This window comes from Lynx rufus, unplaced genomic scaffold (assembly GCF_022079265.1).
Source record: "Lynx rufus isolate CCGP_SWC_20201006 ecotype Redwood Valley unplaced genomic scaffold, mLynRuf1.p SCAF_5, whole genome shotgun sequence".
NCBI lineage: Eukaryota > Metazoa > Chordata > Mammalia > Carnivora > Felidae > Lynx > Lynx rufus.
In genome coordinates, this window is record NW_025814867.1 from 114,297,320 (window position 1) to 114,309,548 (window position 12,229).

At 33.5% G+C, this 12,229-nt stretch overlaps 1 pseudogene; it reads left to right on the forward strand.

Annotated features, from left to right (window-relative positions):
• LOC124527257 (microtubule-associated protein RP/EB family member 1-like) overlaps positions 1-12,229 on the forward strand; it is a 146,559-nt pseudogene that overhangs the window by 67,713 nt on the left and 66,617 nt on the right.

Sequence of the window (12,229 nt, forward strand, 5' to 3'; positions counted from 1 at the left end):
TTAAAAGTCTTTACATCATAATTTTATTTGAAATACTGAGAAGCTATTCTTTAAAAAAAAATTATTTCTTTGTTTTTGAGAGAGAGAGTGTGAGTTGTATAGGGACAGAGAGAGAAGGAGAGAGAGAAAATTCCAAGCAGGCTCCCAGTTTTAGCACAGAGCCCAAGGCAGGACTTGATCTCAGTAACCATGTAATCAGGACCTGAGCTGAAATCAAGAGTTCACTGCTTAACCAACTGAGCTACCCAGGTGCCCTTGAGCAGTTATTCTTTTGAAAAGGCACACTAAATTATAATGTAGTGATTTGTGTGTGTGTGTTTTAATCTTCTGGAAACAACATAAAACCAGAGCATCATTCAATGTTTTGCTTTTTATGATATTTATTAGATACACACCCAATTAAAATGTATACACAGTGGTTCAGATGTTGACAAAAGAAAGCCCTTTGGAGCATTAATTTCCAGGCAATACATTCAATAAGTACTATCTATATGTGAACACCAATGAAGTATGATTTATATTCACTTCTCTTATTTTTTTTTTTCAACGTTTATTTATTTTTGGGACAGAGAGAGACAGAGCATGAACGGGGGAGGGGCAGAGAGAGAGGGAGACACAGAATCGGAAGCAGGCTCCAGGCTCCGAGCCATCAGCCCAGAGCCTGATGCGGGGCTCGAACTCCCGGACCGCGAGATCGTGACCTGGCTGAAGTCGGACGCTTAACCGACTGCGCCACCCAGGCGCCCCTATATTCACTTCTCTTAATTGGTGCTATTAAGAAGAGAAATAGAAGCTTAAAATATCTAAATAGCTTAATAAGGCATTAAAGCAGAAATTCTATAAAATTTTCAAGTTCTAGGAGTCAGCCTAGACTTCTTTATAAGTTAAATTAAAAGTAAAAAGAATTTACATTGAATAGGCTATAAGCGAATATGAGATTATTCTCTGATAATGTATATGTTTGGCAACTGTTTATCACTGAAGATATGTCAGCTTATTAATGTCTTTCATTCTTACTGCTTTCACTACATTTTTCTAAGTGAATATTTAGCTTTGGAGTAAAGAATTCCTTGCCAGAGACTAATGTAAATAAAACTAAGTAATTATTAGATATACCTTTAATACTTTTGAATAATGAGATCCTCCACATGTAAATAAAGATTCTTGTCACAACAAACCCTAATATAGACATTTCAAAAGGTTGTGCCATTTCCTTAAAAAGAAAAATAATTAAAGCAATGAATATCTGAGTCGTGGAGAGGACTATGTGTCATTTATTTTTCCTTTTCATGCTTATTTGTATTTTTCAGATTTTTAAAACTTTTCATGAGTTATTTTAATACTAAAGGAAAATCTGGTTTGTAAATAAATAAATACTTGTTTTCAAGAAAGAAAACAAATGTTCCCCTTGAGCTCCAGCTGAGATTTTGAGGTTACTTTTCCACTGCGTGACATTAGTGTCGTCAATTTTATTTTTCAACAGAGCATAGCAAAATCTATTTAAGAAATCTTTTAAGAAAAAAGAATTTTTTTTCTCCTAGAATTCTTCTCCAGATAAAAATGGGTTGTTTTGGCTACTGATCTGGGGAACAATGAATTCTTTGAAGGAGCCTTCAGGGCCAGATCAGGACTCTGTTGCTATGGTGATTTTACAACCAGCATAAGTATTGTTGGATTCTCCAGCAAGTGTTTTGTTGTACAATCTTAGAACCATACACATCACTCATGTATGAACCTTGGGTTCAAAGTAGTGGTATGCATAAGACTACCTAATACACCTAGGCTAATAGAATGTGATTGGCAAATAGTTTTAATTCTTTTAATTCTCTCCTAAGAGAGGTGATTTTATATTTAAGAGAATATATTGCCCTTTGCATATATATATATATATATATATATATATATATATATATATATAACAGAGGGAAACAAAGATTCTGAGTGCTTGAGGGAAGCTTGGAAACTATTCAGTAAAATTTATTTTTCTAAGTGAGGAAATTGAGTCATAGACACTTAAATGAATAGTTTGAACTCGAACAAATGTATTAATTAAAACTGTCTGAGTTACAGCAGTGATAACAATTCAGAGCAACTTAAAAACAAATAAGCAATATATTAGAAGGATACTAGGAATCACAGAAATAAAGGATGCATTGAAAAATGAAGTCAGCATGAAAGAACTTTCTGGAAGCAAATTAATCTGACATATTTACAAAAAATCTTAGTTTCTTTTTTCCCCGCAGTAATTTTATTATTAAAAATTCAAATTATACAAAGGTAAGAGCAGTAACAGAAGTTAAAGATTCATTTTGGGATATATTATTATCTTTATGATAATGTCTTTTTCTATATATGAATATAGTTTATTAGTCTATTTGCTGAGGTCTCTTTTACTTCCAAAAAAATAATTTTATATGTAAAGATTTTGAATATTTAGATTTATTCTTTTATACCATATGGGTTCTTGTTTCTATGAATTGGGTTTTAAAAATTTCATTTAAAATTAGTTTGCCAAAGCATAAAAACTGATGATTTGTACATTGATTTTATGTATTTTAACTTTGCTTATTCATCTTATTATTTTGTCTGTGGATTCTATTGACTTTTCCATGTAGAAAATTATTGAAGAAGATTATAACATTTAAAAACAACAAAATTAAAATTAAAACCACATCATTTTTATCTATTTTTAATTCCTGTATGCCTCATTCTTTTTTTTTTAATTTTGCTGGCCTGCATAGGACTTCTAGTAAATATCCTATTGAATAGAATCCATGATAGTGGGTAATTTTGTTTTTTTTTTCAAGATAATATATTTACATGTTTTAATCACATATTTGCTAAAGAGTTTTGATAGGTAGTTTTTATTAAATTAAATTTTTTTCTTATAATTTTGTCTTAGTAAAGTATTTGTCGTAAATGAGCTTTAAATTTTATCTATCATTTTTCTTCTAGCTACAGCTAAAATCATGATTTTCTTTTTTCTGTAATGATTCATTTGCTAAAATTCATAAAAAAAGATGTTCTCTACATTCCTAAGAATAATCTCACTTGATCATGGGGTGTATGTGTATGGAAATAAACATATATACATCCATATTACTGGTTTTCTATTATTTTGTTTATGTTTTTAGCATTTTTTTTCATATGGAGAATCACTCCACAATTTGCTTTCACTGCTCTATTACTCAAGGTTCTCCAGAGAAACAGAAGTAATAAAAGAGATTCGTTGTAAAGAATTGGCTCACACTATTATGGAGACTGACAGTCCTGAGATCTGCGGGGTAAATCAGCAAGCTAGAGTCCTAGGAAAGCCAATTGTATAGTTCAGTCCATGCTTGAGGCCCAGAATGAGCTACTACTTGTTTCAGTTGAAAGTCAGGAAAAAGCTGATGTCCCAATTCAAAGCAGTCAGGAGGAGCTGTCCCTTACTTAGGGAAAGGTCAACCTTATTGGTCTATTCAGTCCTTCAAATGATTGGTAAGGGTTACCCACATTAGGGAGGACAATCTTCTTTATTCAGTCTACTGATTTAAATACTAATCTCATTCCAGAATACCCAGACACGCCCAGGATAATGTTTGATAAAATATCTGGGTGCTCTGTGGTATAATCAAATTGGTACCTAAAATTACCTACCACAAATGCCTTTTTCTGTTATTACTATTACACTAAACTAGATGTATAAAAATACCTGTAATTTTCTTGCCTTTTAAAATAGTAAATCAATACTTTGAATGTTACAGTTTATCCAGTTTGTAAAGTTTCAGTATTACCTTTATATTATATAATCATGGTATTATCTTTGTGAATAGATTCTTTGTGTGTGTTCCATTTTCCATACACACACACACACACACACACACACACACACACACACACATATTTGTCTCTTCAGGTTTTCTTAATTTATTTGTCTTCTCAAAGAACTAGCATTTGACTTTGTTGTTAGGTTTGGAATACATTTCTAGGCTCAAGATGGAGCCACTCCTGTCCAGGATGCTAGCCACATCAGCAAACCAAAACTTAGTTAACTTTCTTGTCCCTATAAATGCTCTGCCTTACCAGAAACAGTATATCCAGCTAGCTAGTCCTCAAATGCTAACCAACTCTGGATCTTTTCACTCCAAAGAAGATTGACTATGCATCTCAAGCCTTTAGATATTTTCTTTCTCTTGTTCCTTATTTTTTATCCTATAAAAGCTTCCTGCCTTCTGCCCCATTTTGCAGTTTTCTGAAAGGAGACTGTCCACTTCCTGAATGTTAAACAAAGTTTGTTTATATCACCTAATTGTCTCCTTTAATTATTTTTTAACAGCTTTTGGTGATGAGGACTGGGATCCGAAGCACACCTCTAATACCCTACAGGATAGCAAGATACACAGGTATGGTGCCATTGAACCTTTTGAGTTTGATTTTCCTGTCATCATTATTGAGGGCTGTGGGTAAGTCACTCTGGGATTTGAGCTCCGTTTCCTTGTGTGCAGGTCTCCAAACAAACTTTATTTGAAATATATATATATATATATATATATATATATATAAATCATTGTTGGACTTCAAGAAATAAGGCAAGAAATCAGAATGTTTTGGCCAGCATAATCAAAATTTAACTAGGCACAAGTCAGGCATTAAAAACTATCAAGGAATCTGCCACTATAAAGAAATCTTCTTGTGATAAGAATAACAATCTATTGCTAATGTATATCTTGGAAGCTAAAGCCACAAAATTGGTGGGCACGAGTGAGCACTTATAAGCTATTAATGTGCTCACCACCTACTTCTAAATTTCCCATGCTAGGATAAGTTGGCCATGGAACAACCATTAGATTGACATTAAATCGCCCGCCAAACTCAAGAAAATTTCCATGTGAAAAGGTTCACTGTACTGCAAAACACCACAAAATACCCGAGGCAATGACATATCTCTCTTAAGTATTAATTTGGCTCCCAGAGCCCTAATGTTTAGATAAAGAAATGGGATTTTCAAGTTTCAGAGAATTTAGTGCTCTGCATTCTGCCACACTGGCTTACTTTATATCTGAGGACTGTGGTCTTCAAGGGTGTAGATACCTACAAAAATGCAAAACCTTACTAGGAGAACCTAGAATTACAATGGTCATTATGGGAAACCTTCCAATTAGATAGGATTGTTCATTTAAGAAATGCCCTTGAAAACAAGGTTTCCCAAATCAGTAAACTACTCTGTAGTAGTAGTAGGATACCTATTTTAATTGACATGTGGAAACATCCAAGAGGTTTAATATTCCAAAATAGCTTCATTAAAAGATTCATTGTAGGGGCACCTGGGTGGCTCAGTCATTTGAATGTCTGGCTCTTGACTTCAGCTCGGGTCATGATCCAAGGGATCAAGCCCTGTGTTGGGCTCCGTGCTCAGCATGGAGCCTGCTTGGGATTCTCTCTCTCCTTCTCTCTGCTCTTCTCTCCCACTCTTTCTCTCTCTAATATAAATAAATACATACATACATACATACATACATACATACATACATAAAAAAGATTCATTGCAAAAGGCTAACAAAATATTAAAGACACAATAGTTACCTAAAAAACTATAAAACTGATGCAACTCACACTACTCCTCTGTATCCTCCTTTACTCGAGTACTCATTTTACTGAGTTGTCTTTCCAATCTGAAGAGACTACAAGAGTGTAAACAAATGTCCACCAAGTTAGTGGTCTTACAGCTACGATAGTTACAAGACCAGAAGCCTAAAATATTTGGGCCTCTCCTATTACATGCTCCTAAGGGACCTTTACCAAAACACCAACCCAGAAATGGGTGTCTCATTTGCAATCAACTGGGACACCAGAGAAAAGAATATGTATTTCCCTTTGCATATATATAACAGAGAGGGGAAAAAAAGATTCTGAGTGCTTGAGGGAATTTTGGAAAATATTCAGCAATATATCTTCTTACAGGTGGAGAAATTGAGTCATGGACACTTAAATGAATAGTTTGAGCTTAAACAAATCTATTAATTAAAATTCTCTGAATTGCAGCAACGATATTGATTCAGACCAACTTAAACAAAAATAAGCAATATAGTAGAAGAATACTAGAGAGTCACAGAAATAAAGGACGCATTGAAAAATGAAGGCAGCATGAAAGACCTTTCTGGAGTGCTGAGAATTAATCTGACATATTTCTAAAAAATTTTTAGTTTTCCTCCTAATAATCTTAGGATCAAAATTCAAATTCAACAAAGATAATAGCAGTACAGAAGTTAAAGATTCATTTTGCAGATATGTTATTATCTTTATGATATTGAATCTTTCTATATATGATTGTCCTTAAAGGTTTTGTCAAATCCTTCTACACTAACTCAAATGCCCACATGTCTACCCTCAAAGGTGTATCTTCATCTGGACACCTCCTTAGATTGGCAGGACTTGGAGATTCTCTGGTAAACTACCAGTTACTTCTTAACAGTCAGGGGGAAACTGAGATTAAAATTAATGGAAAATCGGGGCGCCTGGGTGGCGCAGTCGGTTAAGCGTCCGACTTCAGCCAGGTCACGATCTCGCGGTCCGTGAGTTCGAGCCCCGCGTCAGGCTCTGGGCTGATGGCTCAGAGCCTGGAGCCTGTTTCCGATTCTGTGTCTCCCTCTCTCTCTGCCCCTCCCCCGTTCATGCTCTGTCTCTCTCTATCCCAAAAATAAATAATAAAAAAAAAAAAAAAAAAACAAAATTAATGGAAAATCTTGTAAATTCTGGTAGATACCTGGGCTACACTCTCTACTTTAAACCTACTAACTCAGACACCAGCAGATGGAATCTTGGGAAAACTAGCAGAAGCCAGGGAAAGGTGAGAATTTCTACCTGAGTCAGTTCTCTTGGATCTCTGGAGTGCCAGGCCAAGAAAGGAAGGTAAAATTTCATGTCCCTTCCTTTCCAAGTCCAGACTCTTAAAATTTTGGTTTTGGGATTAACATTTGGTTTTTATTTCAGGGACAGCTATTTCCTTTTTATTTATCTCTTTTAGTGTACTGAGAAGTTGGTTTGGCTTTCTGTCTGTCTGGGGCATGCACATTGTCTGTTCTTGTGCATGCAGGTGGATCTACTCTTGTGTATGCAGGTAGGGGGCCCCCAAAATATGGCTGGACAGAAGTGTGGGCTGCACTTCATTTGTGGCTAGGGTCTTCCCAACTGTTGATAGCTCTCAGGGGGATTGTGTAAATTCTTCTGTCTTTTTTTTTTTTTTTTTTTTTTGAGAGTGGCTCTCTGTCTTGGGAAGGTAGTATCTTTTGGAGTTATTCAACACTGCCAGGAATATTTACTTTTGGTCCTGGCTGAAACTTGACAAGATATTTGAAAAAAAAAATTTTTTTTTGGCCTTCTCCCTTAAGTTAAAATGAAACTACACATCCAGAGGGAAGGAAGAACATTCCAAAGACAAACAGCTCTAAATCTGGGACATAGGAATCTTCAGATTTCTATCGCAGTTAAAGATCTTTTTCCTGATATAAAGAAACAAATTGAAGATAATGTAGTCAGATGGGTGGGTCAACAACATTTGTATCATTCAGGTTGGAATCTAGTTCTTGGAGGAATTAAAAACAACTATCCTACAAATTGAGGACAGCTTGTATAACTTGTGTAACAAATTGAATCTTTACAAGAATAGAAAAAGTCCACCTATCCTTTTTACCAATCACAAAACCTCCTTTTATAGGCATATACACCTGTCATATTTATTTGGATTATGAATAATGACAGTAATATTAAATACATTCATCAATTTTATAAAAAAGAAAAATTTACTCACTTCAACATTTATTTACATATTGTGTAACTAGGATTTGCAAGTCGTATCTGTGCTTTCAAAAATTCAAATTTAGGGACACCTGGGTGGCTCAGTTGGTTAAGTGTCTGACTCTTGATTTTGTCTCAGATCATGATCTCACGGTTTGTGTTTTCAAGCCTATATTGGGCTCTGTGCTGACAGCATGGAGCTTGCTTGGGAGTCTCTCTCTCCTTCTTTCTTTGCCCTTCCCCTGCTAGTGCTTTCTCTATTGTGTATTTCTTTCTAGTGTATTTAATACTACTCTCATTATTCATAATCCAAATAAATATGACAGAAAGAGTGCTTTTGTAAATAAACATTTACAAAATACTCTAAAAATTCAACTTTACACAGTCATGCTCTGACTGGATAGAAAGATAAGGTTCCTACCAATGTAGTCTCATAAATAGGCTTGTTAAATACTTGTTGGAGATACTCTGGACTGCATGGAAACTCTGAATTGAGAATTAAATTAAAAGTTTCAGGGATGCCTGGGTGGTTCAGTTGGTTAAGCATCCAACTTCAACTCAGGTCATGATCTCACAGTTCATGAGGCCAAGCCCTGCATGAGGATCTATGCTGTCAGCACAGAGCCCAATTCAAATCCTCTGTCTCCCTCTTTCTCTGCCCTTCCTCCACTCTCTCTCAAAAATAAATAAACATTAAAAAAAAAAGAAGTTTCAGAGGTTCCTTTTATGTCTCAGAAATGATTTTATTAATACTTGGATTCCTATATTCCTAAATTCATATGTGTATAAATGACTATTCCAGCTTACAAAGATGAGCTAAATTCCAGGGTAAGGTCTGTAAAGTCCACCTATCAATAAAATCATCCACAGAATTTAAGTTTTCAAAATATTTTGGAACTATTCAACACACACACACACATGCACACACACACACACTTATTATGTAAGTTTGCCTGATGCTTAAAATGTAGTTGAGGTCCTGATCATATCATTGGTAATATATTATTCTTAGATAGGAAGCATGTTTTACTGATTTTAATATGCTGCATGGTTTGTTATATTAACTGAAAACATGAAGTGTCATATTGGTAACTTTACAATTGTGAGGACACTTTACACTTTACATCTAGTGCATATTTGAGTAGAATTCTAATTGAACAGATGGCTGTTGCAATAATGAAAAAGTCTTTTCCATGTATTGAAGAGATGTATGCTACAATATTTGATTAAACCCCTTCCAGGAAGCAGAAAATATTTAGAAGTATGTACCTTTAAAAGTTTGTAGAAGCAGCTTTATACATGAAAAAAACTCAAATCTCTTATCACGCATTCATTCAGTTGGTACAGGCAAATTCTGTAGTCAATTAACATAGCTTAAATGAAGTACTCATGTCTCAGCAATCATTATATTACAAATTAAATTTTAGTACAATTCAATTTGTGTAAATGCCATTGAAGACTGAAGTCTTATTGGCCAAAAAATCATTGCCATCTCAACTATTGTTTTTTCCCTTTGATGATGTGAATCAGCCTCTTTTTATGACGTTATATATAAGAGAAAGACAGATCAAAGAATGATTCATTTTTCTGCATTTTTGAGTAGTTCACTTGAATAAATTTGATCTCAAATATAATCTTACACTGGTGTCTGAATAATCACAAATATGTAATAATCATGGGACTCTTTTATGGTGAATCTAATTTACAATTAAAGAGCACATATATCATAATTTACATCTTAAACCTGAGGAAGCCTTATGAATATATGCTGCATTGAACAAAGATCATACAGATACATTTAAATCACTTAATCTTACTCTTTTATGGTCAAATTCTGAATTACAGTCATTTTGAAATTGTAATCTGTGAGTAGAACAGATGTGTAAGACTTAGCTGGAAATAAAATGTCCATAAAAGTAATCTCAGTTGTTAAGTGACTGTTCATCTACTAAAGGAGCAGTGGACTTAAACCCTAGTTGAAATATTGAAGAAGCACCTTAAGTATGTGTTCTTAAAGCATGCATATAAAGTCAAGTGATTTACTAAGAATGGATATATTCCTTCACAAGCAGTGTTCATTACTGACCTGAGAAGGAAGGAATTTGTGAGATAAATATGCACACAAATGATAATCTCTTAGGGTTGAGTCTTCTCTTGCTAAAATAAATAAATAAATAAATAAATAAATAAATAAATAAATACACAAATAAAAAAATATAAAAGATTCTTTAAAAAACTTGACCAAAAAGGAAATAAAACTTAAATGTATTTGAATGTTCTCTTTTTTAAACATCAGTCCTGTGCCCTTCAAAAACTTGACTAAATATAACTGATAATTGCCTTAATATCTAAGAATTTTCTTAATTGTCACATTTTCAATTAAACTATCTTGTTAGGCCAAAATATGTAGAATTAAAAGAAATTATCCAATTAATTGTACTTGAACAATCCATGCAATTATTTAGTGATCAAATCTGCTGAGAGTCACACATTTAACTCTTTAAGGTATGTAGTAATTTGAAAGGACAGGAAAACCATTTTCTGAGTACTTTTCCTGAGTATTGGATAGTTTACACATTATTTATCTCCAAACACCCATGTGAAGAAAATAAAGGTTCTAAGTAATAACCAGTGTTCAAACTCAGGAGTCTGACTCCAGAGTCTTTGACTTTTAAAAACTACGTATTTTGTAAAAGTAAGACAGACCAGGGGAGAAATTTTTGTCATGAAAACTATAACCCTGAATGAATTGAGGTTTCCTGAAAAAAAATCTAAAATGTCTCAGTAAGAGAAGAGAAACAAGCAAGAAAAACTCTACATACAGTTTGGAATATATGTTATGATATTAGCAGACAAAAGGAGACAGCACCTTTATTGATCATTTGCTCTTAGATTTTGTAAAGAAAACTATGTTTATTAATTGCTTATGATTAACTGAGAAAAAGAGAACATCATCCTGTTTGCATTCCCCAATCTTTCTACCCAGTCTCCACTCACACCCTACCGGTAATCCATTTAATTTCTTTGTGTCATTTTTGTTTTAAATTAGTGGATAGATATATATTTTCTTATTTCTTCCTTTTTCCTTACATGAAAGGTAACTTACTATACATATGAATTTGCATTTTGCTTTTCTACTTAACAATATATCCATCCTGGATATCACTCCATATTTGTATGTAGTGATATTCCTCATTCTTTTTACAGAAGCATAATACTCCATTGTGTGGGTTCCATAGTTTATTTAATCGTTCTTCTGGGTATGGGCATTTTTATTGTTTTCAAAATTTTGCGATTATAAGTACTGTCACAATGAATAGCCTTTTATATATGCATTTTTATCTTGGAGTTGTGTATAAATGGAGTAAATCCCTAGATTTACTGGATCAAAAATAAGTGTATCTGGATGAAAAAATAAGTGTATATGTAATTGTGCTAGCTTATTGGAAATTTATTTCCAGAAGGGTTCTAGCATTTACCTTCCCAGAAGCAATGTATGAATGAGAGTGCTAGTTTTCCCAAAGCTTTGTCAACAGAACAGGATGTCATTCTTATTAATTTTCACCAACCTGATAAATGAGAAATGCTGTCTTATTGATGTTTTCATTTACATTTCTCTGTGAGTGAGAATAAATACCTTTGCACATGTTTAGGGCTATTTTTATACCTTTAATATTAATTGTTTTTGTATTCTTCTCCTAATTTTCTTTTGGGTTTTTGATCCAGCATCCCCAACTTTTAAGAGTTCTTTACATGTTAGGAAAATTAACCCTTCATCTGGAATGTGTATCACAAGCTTACAATACATACTTCCAAGCTTGTCAGTTGTCTTATGAATTTGTTTATGGTGGATTTTCTTATTTTGTTTTGTTGCAGTAAAATTAGCTGCCATTTCTAGGCCTCTGGCTTTTAAATTATGGTTAGAATGTCTTTTCCTGATGCTGAAATTAAAGAGGAATTCATATATGTTTTCTTCTAGCACTTGTAGGCTCCATTTTTTTTATGTTTAAATCGATGATCCATTTGGAATTAAGTTCTTGAGTATGTGGTGAAGTATGGATCTAATTTTATCTTTTTCCAAATGGGTAACCAGTTGTCCCTGTGCCATTTATTAAAATGTCCTTCTTTGCCTTATTAATTTGAAATTCCATCTTTATCATGTGATATATAATAAATTTCTATATACACTTGGATCTGTTTCTGGACCTTTATTCTATTCCAACAATCTGCTTGTCTATTCATGTGTCAGTACTATACAGTTTTAGTTAATAGAACTCATAGCATAATACTTTTCATATTGATCCAGTTTGTTGCATGTATCAATAATTTGTTCTTTTATATTCCTGATAATATTCCATTGTGTGAATACAACATAGTTGTTTAGCCATTCCTTGTTGATGGACACCTGGAATATTTCCAAGTTTTATTATTTTGAATAAATCTGTGAGGAACA